General features: G+C 37.4%; 1 protein-coding gene across 1 annotated transcript in view; it reads left to right on the forward strand.

Annotated features, from left to right (window-relative positions):
- LOC127416918 (talin-2-like) overlaps window positions 1-19,224 on the forward strand; it is an 87,299-nt gene that overhangs the window by 8,305 nt on the left and 59,770 nt on the right. The window lies entirely within an intron of this gene.

Raw genomic sequence — 19,224 nt, forward strand, 5'->3', positions numbered from 1 at the left:
AAGGACTTCAATAGTTCAGAGGAGGACATTAACACAAGTCGACAGCGTCCGTTTGAGCCTGATGTTCAGGAAGCGAAGCAGTGAATTGAGAAGGATGGATACGTGCAGTATTAGTAACTAGTAACTGTAGGATATGTAGCACACATTTCATCTCTGGTAGGTAAATTAAATGTATCAACTACTTGAAAGTTTGCTATGAAGAGTCTAGCTGGCTAGGTAAGTCAGAGTATTTCTTTACATGCTCTAAAAGTGACCTTATAGATCGCTCCCATTATATAGAATGAAGCTGTGCAAGTCACGCGATTGCAGCGTCATCAACTCCATTGATTATAATGGGAGCGATAAAATATTCCAGCCCTTTCTGCCAAGGAAATAATTACAAGCATCTAAACTACGATAAGCTTTAATCTCCATGACCAGACATCCCAATAAAACCTGGAGAGACCCGATTTTACGAGCCGTGTCCTGACGGAGGTACAATCAGGACTCCTTTTGTCCCGATTATCAGTCTTAGCTTAAATGTTTTATGAAACGCACATAGCTCTGCTTCGTGCTGCTTCTGTCGTGAGGAACAAGTGACGAGTAATGAGAGAATAGTTATTTTCGAGTCAAAAATCAGCCGTACTTCCTCCGCGCTCCTAGCCTGTGCAAAACTTTCCCCTTGTGGCCCCCTCTCACCTCTGCTGCTGTCTGTCTGCCCAAAAGAAAAGTCTTTACACCTGTTAAAAGCCCAAAAATATAGGAGGTTTGGATGATAATAGCACTGTACAGTACAGGTCAAGGTAATCAAATGGCAAAATATTTCATATTTCAGTTGTGCATACTGTATGTCTACATTTATATATATATATATTGTGTGTGTGTGTGTGTGTGTGTGTGTGTTTTCATAAAGTATTAATTTGGGAGTGTCATATTTGGCAGTAGATTAGCTGTATTGCTTACATCAGTAAACAATTTGAGGCTGTGGCCTGAGCTGGGTAAAGTGGAATACCATTGAGAAAAAGTAATGCACAACATGTCTTTTTTAGGAGCTGTGCTGTGTCTAAACATTACTAGATGGCTGAAACTGCATTGTTGTTTAGATACAAGTTTATAGCTGCTGTTTATGCATTCATTACACAATTTTATTATTTTATTAAGCTCACTTGTGCCCTCACATTCAACAAATTTCCAGCTTTGGCTGCTGGAGGGCAATGATTCTAATTTTGGTAAGTACAGACAGATTTCAATACTAACCTTGACCTACTGTCTCCGACTTTAAAGTGTGATCAGTCTGACTATTTTCTATTACTATTTGGGTGGGGTGGACGTGAGGGAAAGCAGGGAGTGTCAAGGCCTACACCCTTATGTCAAAGCCTTTTTATTTGAAAACGTATACAGTAATAAGCCAAAAGTTTACAGAACTTTTAAGAGCTTAAGTTTTAAGTGTTTATATACCTAATTCACAGTAGAGTCATCTTTGATTTTTGATGGGAATGACAATGAGGCTGTGAGGGATAGACTTGCAGTCTCTTCCATGGGTTCTACTTTTTTTTTAAATGTTTTTTAAGCATTTTGGATTGTTCCAAAATCTTTCCAAGAAATGTCAGTCAAGAAAAAAAACTACAGAAAACATGAGTTGTGGAAAATGATATGTGATTTACAAGCTTTATACAACTTTATACAGTGGATGCCATAGAAGAGACAGTAAGTCTATCCATCACAGCTTCGTTTTGTGTCAAAAATCAAATGTGGTGCTACTGTGAATAAGATATATAGCAGGGCTATAACTATTTTCATGTGGGGGCCAGATTATCCAGATGAAAACTCGAAGGCTGCCAAACATTTTTCCGTATTAATCTTAGCTAGCACTTTCATTGTAAATAAATAAATAGTCAGGGGTATCTCCAACATTTTTTGAGGTCTGGCAATCATTTCCTTCTAATCTTGCTGAGAAACAAGCAAGACTTTACACTATCAACTATAAAAAAGGTTTGATGTAACTTAACTTTGAAATAATCCTGTTACTGTTAACATTGTAGGGTTATTGCTTACAAATTATGAAAACTGATGAAGAACATTAAATCTGCTAAAGCCCATTTTGTACAGTGTCAACCCACATAAGAAAAGAATGGTCATCTAATACGGAAGTGTCATTTTACTCAAGAATAAATGTATTTAATTTTTTTGAAAAAAGAAAATATCTATTTCTCCATTTTCTATACTCCCATTCAATAAGGGAAAAATAGTCCTGCATATTTTGAATTTGCACACCGGAGCCAGTGCAGGAGCCACATATTTCTGTAGATTATCATTGGTAAAGGGAGAACAACCTGATTTGATAATGTTCAGGATTGAGAGCATTGACACAGCTGTATGTACTGTAGAACCAAACACAGTCAGGATATATGCATGTTCAGTGGTGCTTCACGTTATCACTTTTTATGAGCATTACTGACCCTGAACAAATGCCGTTTGAAACGTGAAGCAGGGAAAATAAAAGCAAACATTTCTGTGTATTTTCTTTTAAGATTTGATTTTCATCAATTTATCTTTTGTTGAATAATATGTGCATATGAGCTGATGCACTTCTTTAATAACTGCAGTGATAATATTTTACGTCTGTAGATTTGACCGCACTTGACAAATACATTTTATTGAAAAACACACAATCAAATGCTAACCTAAACAGTTCTGGTCCATGTTTTGCAAAGCATTGTAAATGAACTGGATGGTCAGAAAAGCTTAAACACACACGCTCCATTCTGGAGAACTGATGACCACTGAATGTTTTTGCAAGCGACATTGTGCGTTGTTAAACTCCCCATTGAATGCTGTGCACGCATCTCTGAATGTTGTTAAACTCACCGCTGAGTGGTGCTTCAGAATTTGAGGAGATTTTATCAAAATCATTTGGAAGGCTATACAAAGATGATCGGCGGGCCATGTATGGCCACAGTCCACCAGTTGACTTTGGTCTAAAAAAATGGACCAGATCCACTCACCTTATTTTGTATTCGCCATAAACTGATCACATGTATTATAAACATGCAAGTTAAGTTACATTTATAAGGCTATAAATACAGCTGTGTATGTGTAGCTTGGCAACACGGTTTCTTAAAAGGGCCCCACTGGTTGTAATGACAGATGTATCTATAGAGTGAGCATTGCATGGGTCTTTCATGCTTGACCTTTTACTTGGTCCATCCATTTTTAATTGTATTTTAGAATAATAATTTTATTGGCAATAGCATTTTAGAGCCAAATTCATTACATGTGTCTATTGATTGATAAAACGTGTTATTTTTAGCTTTTTTCCCACAATGCATTGAAAAGTATGTCATGTATTTAAAACCCATTTGTACATGCAGATAAATACAATATGTCAGTTTTTATGTTTTAGTATTGAAAGCACTTTGTAAATGTTAGTGTTGTTAGATTGCATTGAGTTGAACAGGATGGTATTTTAGCCTGCAAGTGCAAGTTTTTTCTGTCTGTCTCAGTCTCAGGTTACTACCTTCTTGACCCCCTTCTATACTTCTAAAGTTGGAGTCTGCTTGCCCTTGACAGAGTGATGCTAATATTTGTTGACCATCCATTTAACTTTCACAGGGCTCTGTGTTGACAGACCATCTGAGTTATGGAGACATTTTGAGTTCATGTCTGCATAACTTTGTTACAGGGAACGGCTTGGTAAATCATATTTGGGAACTAAAAATGACAAACCTCCTTCCAGTTACTTGAGCCTAGCTTGTGTCTTCTATTCTATTGTGTCAATTCTATTCTATTGTTAATGGGTGAATAGTGCACTGAGCGCATTCACATGCACAATCTTAAGGGCTTTGCACTCCTAAGGCATTGCGATTATAAGAGGCGAATTGTAGACAAATAGCCTTTGCACATAGATAGCGACACAAATGTTTGCCGTGAGCACATCACTCCTTTTCAGTAGGTGGAGCCTTTCAGCTGGACTGCCCTTCGCCCATCACGGATGAGAAGATAAACTACTTTCTCTACAAGCTGCAGCAACAATGACGAGTTTGTTGTTTATTTGCTGCACAAAGAGAAAGAAAAAATTTTAGACACTTTCACAAACTATTTCAGTTCTCCTGCTAGACAAGTTGACTAGCAGTATTATGTATACACAGTCTTAGGAGTGATTAGAATAGAGTGTAAAAATAATATTAACAGTTAAAGCATGTTATCATTTAGAACAAGAGCTAAATGATAACATGCCAATGCTATGCATACTGTAAATACTTGTTAAGAATGTTTGTTTGTTTGTTTAAAATTACTGCGTAATGCACACTAATAGTGACTGTTTAAACACATGTCATCAATTAGAACAATACTAATTGTATCTTATTTCCATGTATATCTACTTGTGTTATACATTTACTCAGTGATTAAACATGACACTTAAACATAAATCCCATCTTCAGTCTGACACATAATTAGATACTTTAAGTACTGCTAATGGCAGCACAGCTGTTAACGACTTAACAATAGAACTACAATAACGATTACATCATTTTATGGAGAAACAACCAAATGTTTTGTATACAAAGGCACACAGAGTGCACTAACAGTCACAGCTGTAGTATTAATAATATTTGCTGAAGAAAAACATGTGAGATCTGCAAAGTTATATATTAAAAAGTGATACAAAGGCAAAGATTCCCAATACATATTATATTAAATATATAAGATAAGTCACGTGAGATTAAAGGCAAACCATGCAGCAGTATGTAATACATTATGAAGACAATCCATGTAAGATCAGAGTTTTTTTTTTAAAGGGGTGCAAGGCAGATGCATCAATATCCTTTGCATGTAAGATAACCCATTTGAGAAAATTTGTTTCAGTTTTTAAAGGAATATTTCAGGGTCAATACAAGTTAAGCTCAATCGACAGCATTTGTGGCATAATGTTGATTACCACAAAAATGTATTTCAACTCGTCCCTCTTTTAAAAAAAGCAAAAATCGAGGTTACAGTGTGGCCCTTACAATGGAAGTGAATTGGGAAAATGAAAGTGGATGTGGCCAATTTTTTTTAAAGCAGAAATGTGAAGCTTATAATTTATAAAAGCACTTATATGAATTCTTCTGTTAAAACTCGTGTATTATTTGAGCTGTAAAATTGTTTAAATTGTAATTTTGTTTTAGGGTTTGTTGACATTTACATTGTCATGGTAACAAAGTTGTAAAATTGGCTATAACTTTACACAGAAAAGTTTAGTAAGCAATTTTATCACACTAAAATAATTTTTACATGCATATTGGTTACGTCTTGTGGCTATACTTTTGAAACGGTATTTTAACGTTCAAATATTGGCCCCATTCACTTGTAAGTGCCTCACAGTAACCCAGATTTTTTGCTTTTTTTAAAGAAAAAGAGGGACGTAATCAATATTGTGCCAGAAATCCTGTCGATTGAGCTTAACTTGTATTGAACCCAGAATATTCCTTTAAGGTATTTGATGCAAATGAAATACACATCCTCACTATTGGTTCACGATTTCTTCCATGAGTTACTTCAGTGTTTATTGTCAATGGTCAAAACAGCTTTCTGTGCTTTAGTGCCACCTGTTGCGCTGGTTTTGGTTACTACAACGGCTCCTGATATGTGATCCAAGGCTCATATTTTATTCGTCAAGGCATTTCATCACTGGGCAAAAAAAAAAAAAAAAAAACGCTTTGCTTTATCAGCATGTAAATGTTCGCTCCAGGTGTGAATGGCTCATTAGGAATCCATTGTTTCATTTCAAATGTTGATGCAAATTCTCATTTGGTGCGCAGAGGCCTTTACACGATTATGCTTAAGTCGACAATATGTAAGGTAATGTAAACGGCTTAAATAGTTTTCCTAAGGTCATAGTTTAAGGTCAAGGTCAAATTTATTTATAAAGCACATTTAAAATCAACAAGAGTTGAAGCAAAGTGCTGTACAATTAGAAAAGCAAAGCCATAGAACTCAAACGATAAATAAATTAATTAATTAAAGAAAACAGTAAAATTATGACAGGGCTATAGAGTTACAACACAGAGTATGAAATCAGGGTGTCAAGCTCTACTCGAGTTGAACGCCAGTGTGAAGAGGTGGGTCTTCAGCAGCGACTTAAAAATGTCTGTAGTCTGAGCAGTCCTTATATGGAAAGGTAAGCTGTTCTATAGATTAGGAGCAGCCTCCAGAAAGGCTCGATCGCCTCTGTTTATGAGCCTGGATCTCTGAACATCCAAGAGCATCTGGTTGTTTCACCTCAGTGCTCAAACCGGGGTATGATGATGCAAGAGATCTGTTAAATAAGATGGTGCCAAGCCATTTAAACCTTAAAAGCAAGCAATAAAATCTTAAAATCAATCCTAAAACAGACAGGAAGCCAGTGTAGAGAGGTTAGAACTGGTGTTATGTGATCACGCTTTTTGTTCCTGTTAGAAGACGAGCAGCCACATTTTGTACCAGCTGCAGACGATAGAGAGATGACTGGTCTATACTCGCATACAAAGAATTGCAGTAGTCTAAACAAGAGGTAATAAAAGCATGAATAACCTTTTCAAAGTCATTGGGAGAGAGACAGGCCTTTACCTTGGCTAAAAGTCTGAACTGAAAGAAGCTTGTTTTGACAACTGAGCTGATCTGTTTATCAAATTTAAAACGGCTGTTAAAAATTACTCCAAGGTTTTTCAAAACAGATCGACTATCTGAAGCCAAAGGTCCAAGAGTCCTATCAGGATCATCCAAATGGCCCAGACGTCCAAAAATAACAATCTCAGTCTTTTATTCAGATTCAGAAAGTTCAAATGAAAAGGAATTTTATATCATCTAAAGAGACCGCAATCGCAACATATACAATGAAAAGAGAACGGGAATCAAACAAGAATAATCGCCTAAATGAACCAAGAAACTCCTATTTGTCAGATATGATTTAAACCACTCTAGGACAGTACCTTTAATTCCTATGCACTGTTCAAGATGTGATATAAGGATCCTATGATCCAGTGTCAAATGCAGCAGTCAAATTTAAGAGCATCAGGATAGCAGATTTCCCTGAATCAGCAGTTAAGAGAAGATAATTGAAAACTCTTAAGAGAGATGTTTCAATACAATGACGTGATTTAAAACCAGATTGAAACTTTTCGAAAATGCCATGATTATCTAAAAATGTTTCCAATTGAGTAAGAACTACTTTCTCCAAAACTTTACTCGGAAAAGGTAGCTTAAAAATTGGCCTGAAGTTAGAAAGAACAGAAAGGTTTAAATTGTTCTTTTTGATAAGAGGCTGCACCACAGCATGTTTAAAAGCAGCTGGAACGCACCCTGAGGTAAGAGATGAATTTATCAATACAAGAACACTTGGCCCAATAATACTAAAAACTTCCTTGAACAGGCGAGAGGGGACACTATCTCCCTCGACACTTTGTAGGCCGCATATGCTGAACAACTTCTGTTAAAAAAGGAGAGTGACACGGACTCAAACTGATCAAAGAGAGCTGATCACACTGGAGGTACAGAAGGGTATAGGGCAGATTGAGTGGACAAAGACCTAAGAGCAGCGATCTTGTCAACAAAAAATTTAAGAAAGTTATCAAAATATGAGGGTTTAGCAACAATAGCAGCAGTATTGCAGGGATTTATAATAGAGTTAAAAACATTAAAAAGAACTTGAGGCTTATGGCTGTAGTTGGAAACAAGGTTAGATATATACTCTGTTTTAGCAGATTTTGTTGTAATTCAATTTTTTTATTAAATCTTACAATAATAAAGAAAAGCAAAAACATATATATACAAACAACATTTAAACCCCACAACCACCCCTCCCAATCCCCAACCCTGCCCCCAAACAAACATCCCCATGGTCACACGAGTAGATATACAAACAAAAAAAAGCAAACAAACACACACACAAAAAAATAAATAAATAAATAAATAAATAAATAAATAATATATATATATATATATATATATATATATATATATATATATATATATATATATATATATATATAATATAGCTGTGAGATGCAATTAACGGGGTTCAAGCGGTTTAAGGCCTTTAAGCGCATGCATAAAAAGGTATTATGTTTTATTTAGCAAGCATGTAACTATGGTCCGATCTCCATAAAAGTCTACATGCTTGTTTAGAATCATATGTTGCATGTGTACACCTAATTTCATAAAGTTCTGAGTTTTTGTTTAGGAATTATGGGCTTATTTGTACACTTGGCCACGCCCATTTTCTAAATGACTTTGTTATAGCTACCCAAAGGGTAAAGTTCAACATTTTGACCTAGAGAGTCCAGAGAATTGTACTGCATTGGTTTTATTGAGGTTGAGCGAAAAACCTAGGACTAGTTCACAAAAGTAGGTTTTTTACATAATTGTGAATATTTAATGAATGATTTGATTGACAGCAGTGGTTCTTGAGGCAAAGTTGTTCAGTATGAGATCATCTAGCAAATGATATGAATTATAGCTGCGTCCCAATTCAGAGGCTACATCCTTCAAAGGTCGCATTCGAAGGCCGATTGTGTCACTGCTACGCGACAAAGGCTGTCCCAATTCGAAGGCTCCTTCAAATGCGTCCTCCAAATGCGTCCTTCGTTTCCCGTGAAATGAAGGAAGGCTGCATCTGTTGTATCCTACCCCAGAATTCATTGTGCGCCAGTGAATTTTTTTGAGAAATTGCCGCATTACACTTTTAAACGTAAGTATTGGGTTTCAGCTTACTCAAATATCTAATGATACAAATGTAAAAAAAAAAAAAAAAAGAAAACTTTAAAGTAGTTCAAATGTTGATTTATATCTTACTAAGATGCGATTATATATAGTTTATACTCTGTATTATATACAGAAATGGACCATGGTGAACATATTTAGACAGTTTGTGAACACTGTTTTGTTTTCAGACAGTTTAATATAACTTACAAAAAAGTCCAGTACAAACGTTACAGTCACTCGGCAGCTGTCACAGTTGTTAGGCAACAAGAACAGTCCTCCATAGGCTAGAATGTCCCAATTAACAATGCTCAGTCCAACCTTCGCGGCCTTCGAAGGCGTGTCCTTTGAAGTCCGAGTCCTTTGAAGGATGCAGCCTTTGAATTGGGACACAGCCATTGTATGTATGTGTGAAACACCACGTGATTACAGAGGTGTAAAACTCATTAGCGCCATCCATTGGCCAATTTCTTTCAAATTTTTCACAGACCTCTAGGGCCAGGAGCCGAAAAGGAAGTGACTCTGTTATAGCTACCAAAGGGTAAAGGGTGTCCGATTTCTTTTACATTTCTCACAGACCTCTAGGGCCAGGACTCGAACAGGCCCACTGAGTTTTGTGCCGATCGGCTACCGTTAACCTTGTCTAATAGGTGCTCAAATTTCATTGGCCATGTTTTTTAATATACGCCAATATCCTCATAGACAGTCATGGCACCTTGGACAATCAGTCTAACGGTTGCGTAGTTAGAGCTGTTGTCATGTTTTTTTCCTGTTACAGTGCCACCTAGTGGCCAAACTCCGCGTGATCGGGCAAAAAACCTAGGTCTAGTTCGCAAAAGTAGGTTTTTAACATTATCTGAAATATTTTTTTGACAGACACCAATGCTTCTTGAGGCAAAGTTGTTTAGAATGAGAAGAGCTATCAGGTGATATATATTACTTGTGTTTTTTCACAACACTGCATTATATACAACCATTAACATCTACAAAAATCGTGATAGCACCACTTAGTGGCCGATTCTTTTTAAAACTTTGCAAAACCCTCTCAGACCAAGAGTAAAATTGGTCCACCAAGTTTCAATCCAATCGGTCATGGTTAACCTTGTGTAATAGCTGCTGAAATTTGATTGGCTGATGGCGGCCATGTTTTTCAACATACATGAATATCTATATAGACAATGATGGCAGCTGAGACAAAGACAATGTATGCAAATTTTGAAGTCAATAGGATTAATAGTTTCATAGTCATTTTTTTGGGTATTATAGCGCCAACATGTGGCAAAACCACACCAACTTTTCTGGGCTACCAAAGATTGACCTCTTACATAAGCATGCCAAGTTAGGTTAAGATATCTCATTTCCTTCAAGAGTTATAGCGATTTACGTCAAATTGGCCACTCCTACTTCTGATGTTTTCGCATACCGTAGCTAGCTCGAGTCGAAAGTTCAAACTTGTTTTGATAACTTTTGATATTGAGACTCCATAGAATCATTTGGCACTGGTTTAATCCCGATCGGACGAAAAACCTAGGACTAGTTCGCAAAAGTAGGTTTTATGAAAAATCCAAGATGGCGGAAAATTTTTATAGGCGGAAATGAAATCAGAGATATACATTTTGTTTGGTTTGAGCCAAGAATTACAATGGTATAAAGCACTTGAGTCTACAACATACGGTCTAGAAGTTATGAGCAGTTTCGTGTTTTTGATCGCTGTAGCACCCCCTATTGACCGATTTGGAAGAGTCCGTGTAGCGAGCAAGTACTACTACCATCTGACCAAGTTTCAAGTCTCTAGGCCTTACGGTTTGCTCTGCCCGATCAGTTTTATGGAGGAATAATAATAATAATAATAATAATAATAAAAATCTTAACAATTACAATAGGGTTTCAGCGCTAAGCGCTTGAACCCCTAATAATAATAATAATAATAATAATAATACAAATCTTAACAATTACAATAGGGTTTCAGCGCTAAGCGCTTGAACCCCTAATAATAATAATAATAATAATAATACAAATCTTAACAATTACAATAGGGTTTCAGCGCTAAGCGCTTGAACCCCTAATAATAATCAAACTCAACCAAGACTACACTACTCTCTCAACGGCCCATGCCGAGAGCCCTCCAAAAACTCCAAATAATTGCCCCATTTCCTGACAAACAAATCTAAGTTACCCCGTCTTCCCAGTGACACCTCTTCAAAAGCCGCCACCCTCCCCATCTCCATGCACCACTCCGGAAATGGGGGCGCATCAGCTGACCTCCAACCCCTCAAAATAATCTGCCTAGCGATCATCACACAAGTCAGAACCCAATTCTCTATGTGACTATTCCCCACATCGATGACGTCCCATCGCCCAAAAAGACTCTCTCTGCTTTATATATCTAGCCAAAAGTTTTCCTGCTTTGTCCCCCAACTCAAAGTATGACTGTCTTGCCCTGAATACCCAAAACTCCACTTTCCGTGACAAAATAGTATTATATCTATATTTCAATCGGGTCAATTCTCTGAGGCCATCAGATGACATACGGCGCTTCAACTCTGCCTCGGCACTTTTAATATTTCCTTCCAACTCCACAAGTTCTTGTGCTTTGGATTTTTTGGTGAATGAGGCATACTGTATGATCCGACCTTTAAGAACCGCCTTAGGTGCCTCCCAAGCCACGCCCACAGATGATAATGAGGACCAATTGTTCTCCATATAAACATTGATTTCAGTCTTTAACATTTGTTGGAAATCAGGATTTTGCAAAAGGGACACATTAAGGCGCCAGCTATATGATTTCCTTTTCTCTGTATATGGCAACACCTCTAAACTCACCAGGGTGTGATCTGAGACTAAGATATTTCCAATTGAGCAATCAACGACAGATGAAATGAGGGATTTGGATATTAAAAAAAATCTATTCTAGAATAAATCTTATGGACTGATGGAAAAAAATGTATAGTCTCTCAGATGGGTTCAGAAGTCTCCAAATATCTGTAAGACCAAGATTTTTACACATCCTGTGAAGCGTCAATTTTGCTGTAGGGGGTTTACGCACTTTTGCTTCACTATGATAAAGGACTGAGTCCATCAAAAGATTAAAGTCTCCTCCCAATAGGCTTGTAGTCTTACCACCCAAATCGTGCCTAGACAATATTTCAGCATATGCTCGGATGTTAAAAAGCGCTTGGCAATCATAAAGGAATAATGCAGAAACATCCTGACAACATATTCAAAGAAACAAAGCAAGAGCAAACAATAGCCCGAGCGGACATGAGAGTCGACTCGCCGTACACACTGGCGCCATCTTCACCTGCATAAACCATTGGCTTACATAGACTTTTGCCCATTACCCTGGTTTTGCATTGCATGTAAAATCTTTACTGGCCTTACTGGCTTATCCAGTGTGTTGTGCGTATGACTAAATTTTGCACTGCCACTCAAACAAAAATAAAACTATAGTATATAGGGAAGAAAATCTAGTTACATTTGTTGACCTTTCCCTTCTGTACTACTGCCCTTAAGGACCAGATCACAGAAGGGAGTCTGGAGGCAGATATTACCTTTTTTACCTCTCTAACTCTATATAAGGTATAAGATGTGTTGTGTGTTTATGGGTGAGGGCAACACTGAAATTCCAGCTAAGATCTAGTGATGTGTAGCTGGGTCAACAGGAAAAACCTAGCCTGGGTGTCCTGCTCTTTGACAGCTATAGTACCTACCCCCACTTTCTCCCACTCTCCCCCCCTCTCATTGTGAGGGGCTTGTTTGAAGGAGTGTCATGAGAGCCCCAGCTGGATTCTATTACATGTGGACAGCTCAGTGTTAATCAAATGCTTGAAAATAGCCGTTTATTTGTGCAGTATGCTCTTAGAATTACTTAATGCAACTAAACGGAGACACAATATTATAACAGATAAGCTGGGCCAGTAACTCCTGAATGGCATGTTTACTGGACGCGTATGTGTCTTCTGAGGTGTGATTCTTATGATTTTTACCTTGTGGGCAGCATTACTGCTGTGATTTATTCCTTGCAATGTATAAGTCATTAGTGCAGATGATGCTCTAGTGACTGTTCTTGTACCCTAAATATGTATTTTTAGAACAGGGCATTACGGAGTCAAATTGAACTTTCTTTTGAGTACATGCAGTGCATGTAGTGTCCTCATTAGGTAGTGGTTGAAGTTGCTAATCCCTACAATCTAACAGCTATGTCTAGCTCTGTTCATTTTATTTATTGGAATAGCTGCTTTGCAATGCTTCTTATTCTGAAAGTGTACAGTGTGTCAAGTTTAGCTGCTGTGTAGCTAAAATTCTTAATCGAGTTGGGTTTTCAGTTAAAACACTGTCATTAAACCAGCTAATGACTTTTAGGAGGGTGCTGATTAGCTGTTTGAACAATCAACCGTTATTCAAAAAGAACGGTCTGTGATGATTTTAGACCAACAGTAAACAAATATATACTATATATGCTTAAAGGTGTCATGCAATGCTTTTTTTTATATATATATATAATGTTCACTGAGGTCTACTTATAATGTTAGTTAGATTTGTTTCATCAAAAATAGTCATAATTTAGAAATAATCCTCCATTTTCTATCCTGTTTTTGGACCTCTGATTAAAAAGCTCCTTTTTTGGGTCATGTCCCTTTTAAGACTTGACTACAATGTAAACGGTCACTGCTATGACTGGGTAACATCTTTGCATATGAAATATGTCAATGCCCCTGCCTGTACGCATGTGGAATTGTTTTGAAAAGTGCGGATGGTTTCTGCAGTATAGCTGCTAAAGAAAATGTACATTGTTTTAAAGGAGTTTTACGAGCATCCCCGCAACAGAGTGTGCCTCAGCAGGGTGCAGTTTCAAGTCATTTATTTCAAAACATCAATGTTTCCAATAAGTCAAAACAACAGCATAAGATATGGCACTTACCTGCTCGGATGACATGTTTTCGGATATCCGTCTTTCCCTTTCTTTCGTTATTTATTTGTCCATTCGCTCTGATAAGATGTCCTGTATTCATGTATACACCGGTGCCTCAAACCATTCATCCATGCAGAGGAGCAGAGCCAAACCACAACCAAAACAATGTTCTTCCGCAAGACACATGCAGTTTTATTTTTTAACCGCTAGAGGGCCAAAAGTTACATAGTGTAGCTTTAAAAATAAATGCATTTAAGATGTAACACCGGGGTGATTCCTTTAAAGACGCTCGGTGAATTGTGTAATTCCTGCATATCTAGCATCACCAAACATAATTGCAAAAATGTTTTCCATAAATGTTAACCCCGATCTTCCGTTGGTTGACAAACAGATAGTCCTGATCCCAAATCAAGCCCTTGGATCAGTCCAAGAGCACTTTTACATGCACATTCTTACACTGATTATGCTTACTAAGCTGACAACATGTGTGGTCATGTAAATGCAATGAACGGCATTCCTTTATCAATGTAAGGCCATAAACGGTTTAAGAATAAACCGATCAACAAGGGTTGATTTTTGCCAACTATCTTGATTTCACAGTACATGTAAACATCTTAACCGCCGTTCTTACTGGCTTATGCAATGTATGCATGTGTTGTGCACCTTGATGATTTGACATCAAATACAGAGAATAACGTGATTATTTAAAATGTCATGTAAATCTCATGTGATTACTTTTTGGGTGTATTCAGCATATTGGTGTACATGTAAACTGGCTCAATGTTGCTCTGTCAAGCTAGTCAGGAGGATGCTCAAACAAAAAGTGCAATGTTTTGATAGTGCCACAGTGTTTATACACTCGCATATCACCTCTACGATGCAAAAACATGCAGATGGTTAGAGGAAGATTTGCTTGAATGCTATGCTGGTGTCTGCTTGGATTTTATGTGGCTGAAGGCTTTTGGACCAAGTCTGTTGACTCCTTAATTCCAGACATGCACTGCCAATCAAACACATTGATAGAAACACAATAGAAATAAAGTCTGTCTGTGCTAATTTTCTTTTATCACAGACATGTCCATTTACCCCTCTTAAATAAAAGCCACACCCTTTTGCCAGACCTCATTCTCACTCACACCAGGGTGCATGAGCTGGCTGCCAGGCAAATAGAAATATTGTCAGCCCACTTTTTGGGAGATGATCATTAATTCTAAAAACTGATGTTTTAATGTGCCCTTCCACTTTTTGGATGAAAGAGAGTGAGATGGAGGCAGAGAACTGTACAACCGATTCATGAACAAATTGTATCTTTTTCACCGTATCTTTTCATTCAATCAATGATCATGTCGCAGCGGGTAACGACTCACTGGAGGGGAAGATTATGAGTAAAAAAACTAGTCTGTTTCTCACACAATCACAGTCACATGGCTACAGCCCACAAATAATTTTCATGATAATTATATTAGACTTTTTTGTAATTATGAGGATTGACAGCCCCAGGCTCATTCCCTCTCCTTATAGGGAAAAGAGTAGCCAGGAAGTTCTTCAAAAATTCTCCTTTTGTGTTCCATGGAAGAAAGTACTGTAAACCATATGGGTTTGGAACAACATGAAAAGTATTAATTGAGTAAATAATAACAGAATATTTCTTTTTGAGTAACCTATTCCTTTAATGGCCATTTCCTGTATCAGTCGATATATCAGTATGCTAAAATGTGAACTGAACATGACCTTGCAGAGTTGATTGGTCATTCTGGCTGAACATGCTAAGTGTTGAGGGGGTTGTTTATTCTGTCTGTCAGTAGTGGTGAGTCATTGAGAAGCAGTCTGACAGTACTGATGTCAGCACTGCTAGGCTGAAGATGGACATGTGAACTTCACTGCCTACACATGTAAGTCATGCCAACCGTGACAGTGACAGCCATGCCTGCTGATCATAAGCCTACCCGAACATCGTGCTTTTCCAATAGGGCTGGGTATTGCCAACCAACCACCTCATGGTACAATGCGTATCACACTATATAGCGATACATCATGAAATTATAATTGGATCATGATTGAAACTGTACCAGACACATGAGAGAGACCCACCTTGTCCGTGAGAGAGAGAGTGAATCATGTGGGTTCAGTTTCAGTCGCTCTCACGTCACATAAATGCTGTTCTAATATATAAATACATAAATAGATGAAGAAAATATTGATACAGGGATCTAAAGTATAGGTACAATATTGTGAGAAAAAGTATTGTGATCTATCGATATATTATTGTATTGGCACAGCCCTATTTACCAGTCACTTATTTTTTTGTATTTTCTCTCTTTCTCTAGCTCCCTATCTCTTTTTGATTAATCTGTTTTGCCTTTCTCCAGAATGCTTTTTGCAGCAAGAGAGCCTCAATGAATATTTGTTATTGTGATTTAATTAAAATAGCCATTTTCTGATAGCCAGTGTTATTATGGTGCTGTACGAGTGATTTATAGTCTCCATTTAGTCATTTGAAATTTAATTCAGAAACCTTTAGATTTCCAACTGTGCTTACTTGCTGGGGAACTGTTTTTTTTTTTTTAATAGATTAAAAGTTAATGACTTGTGAATTTCATTGCATACTTGTCTGAGCATTGTTTTGAAATTAGATGGCTTAGTTGGACTATTGTATTTACATGGGCAAAGTTTTACTTTTGTAGTGATCAGATATTATTTAGTCTAAAATACCTTTTCTACCCTCAATAATAATGTCATTTTCTAACAAGTTAGCAGTAAAAATGCATGTGCATATGTTTTTGTGTCTGTATGATTGTATACAAATTTATTACAACCCTTCTCTAATATACAGGATATAGCTGTGACATATACAGTATAGGCATAGCTGAAGAATTCTTCCTCTAAATGCAAAGAAAAACACACATATACACCTTTACATTGTCAAAATGTGTGCTTCTTGTTGTGTGTATTATGGGGGAATATTGTGTTTGAGGGTGTGAGATTGCCATAGTTCATCAGTGTGGAGTAAATTAGTCTCCTCTGGACTCTTGTTGACCTCTGTGCTGTCTGTATGGCAGCAGCTGTTGCACAGATGTTCTTCCTACTACTCAATGAGGTCAGTTACCTCACACACGATGCAACTCAATACAACAGCATCTCTCTCTGACCCTTGTCTGGTTTGAGCCGTTGCTCACCGTCTCCACTATGCGAGCTGGGTCCGAGTTGGGGTGGCAAGTGTGGTGGCAAAGTTCATTTTTGAGCTTTGCCACCTGTCACCCTTCTGGCTACACCCCTGTGGTGTGTCAAATGTAATCATATCTGCAGTCCATCATCAACTTCTAACATTGGAAATAACTCAGCCTAACTAATGACTATAGTGATTGTGTTTGGCATCACACTGTAATTGCATATGCTGATATGTATCAGATTCTTTTGTCATTTTCTGATGTATCTTAAGCTTATGATACTATTTTTCTCCTGTTTGTAGAATTGGAAGATTCTGTATATACAGTTGCAATCAAAATTATTCAACCCTCCTGAGCAGCAATACATTCTGGTGATGTGAATTAAAACACATCAACTAATTCTCTCCACAAATGTCATGTCAAAAATATTCAACCCCCAAAGTCAATCATTTGTGGAGCATCCTTTTTCCTTAATAACAGGAAATAAATGTTTCAGGTAAGTGTTCTTAGGCTTCGGACACATCTCTGTTAGAATTTTTACACATTTCTCTTGAGCAAAAGCTTCCAGCTCATTGACATTCTTTGGTTTCTGTGCTGCCACTGCTTCCTTGAAATCCCAATAAAGGTTTACAATGGGATTTTACTGATGGACTGAAAGGGCCATTTAAGGACATTCCACGACCTGTCCCTGAACCAGATTTTGGAAAACTTGGATGTATCTTTGGTGTTATTTTCTTGCTGGAAAGTCCAGTGATCACCGAGCTTCAATTTACACACTGAAGGCATCACATTTTTCATGCCAAAATGGCCTGATACCTGAAAGAATCCATGGTGTCAGTCACATAGTCAGGATAACCATTTCCTGCAGCTGCAAAACACCCCCATAACAGGACTGACCCACCTCAAAGCTTGACTGTGGGGATGGTGTTGTTTTTGTCATCACCTTGTCATCTTACTCCAGACGTACTGCTGACCCATGGGTCTAAAACTCATTTTCAGTTTAGTGTCATATATCTATAAAACCTTCTTCCAGGACTCCACAGGTCTTTCCTAATGACTTCTTGAATATTCAAGTCAACATTTCCCTTGGTGAAGTTTTGCTTTCTTCCACACCCAAGAAGGTTGCTGTTGTACCATATTTAAAAAAATGTATGAATGGTGCTGCCAACTTTTTCTTTTGAAAATTGAAGTGCCTTGGAAATGTACTTTTAGCCATGACCTTTCTTGTGTAATGAAATAATCTCCTCTATTAGCTTTTGAGACCGCTTATTTTTAATAGCATTTTTTGCATAGAAATACATTTTAGCTTACAACGCTAAACTTACATTTTAAAACTTAAATAAGTGCCATTGCAGATTGATGGCTTAATTTTGTTTTAAAACAATTTACTTGTGTAGCCTTACATATTTAAGAAACAGCTACATGCAATAAGGGTTGAATAATTATGACATGGCTGTATTTGTAAAAAATCCTGCTATTTAGAAATATTAGGTTATGTATTCACACTATGACTTTGAATGTGTCACTCAACTGATATAGATGTAAAGTTTAAAATTCTGGGTCATCAGAAAAGCTTACCTTTATACAAGTTTGCATACCCTTGGAGAATTGGTAATATATGTACCATTTTTAAAGAAAACATGAGTGAGCAGGCAAAACACATTTCATTTATTTCTTATGGGATTCATATTCAACTGTAGGTTATAACAGAATGGCACAATCATAAAACAAAACATGGCAACAAAGAAAAAAATGAAATGACCCCTGTTCAAAAGTCTGCATACCCTTAGTTCTTAATACTGTGTATTGCCCCCTTTAGCATCAATGACAGCGTGCGGTCTTTTGTAATAGTTGTCTATGAGGCCCCAAATTCTTGCAGGTGGTATAGCTGCCCATTCGTCTTGGCAAAATGCCTCCAGGTCATGCAAAGTCTTTGGTCGTCTTGCATGAACCGCATGTTTGAGATCTCCCCAGAGTGGCTTGATGATATTAAGGTCAGGAGACTGTGATGGCCACTCCAGAACCTTCACCTTTTTCTGCTGTAACTACTGGAGGGTCAACTTGGCCTTGTGCTTAGGGTCATTGTCATGCTGGAAAGTCCAAGAGCGTCCCATGCGCAACTTTCGTGCACCTTGTGTGTCTGTAACAAGGCCAAACATTCAAGGGTATGTAAACTTTTGATCAGGGCCGCTTGGGTGATTTCTGTTACCATTATGATTTAAAAAGGAGCCAAACAACTATGTGATAATAAATGGCTTCATATGATCACTATCCTTAAATAAAAGACCATGATCAGTAATATTTTCAAAATCAATGCCATAATTTCACAATTTCTGCCAGGGTATGCAAACTTTTGAGCACAACTGTAAATTTTTACTGTCTTGGGGGGGTTGAATAATTTCAATTGCAACTGTATGCATTAAACATCTGTATTAGCTTGATTTGCAT

Source organism: Myxocyprinus asiaticus, chromosome 1, assembly GCF_019703515.2.
Source record: "Myxocyprinus asiaticus isolate MX2 ecotype Aquarium Trade chromosome 1, UBuf_Myxa_2, whole genome shotgun sequence".
Taxonomy (NCBI): Eukaryota; Metazoa; Chordata; class Actinopteri; order Cypriniformes; family Catostomidae; genus Myxocyprinus; species Myxocyprinus asiaticus.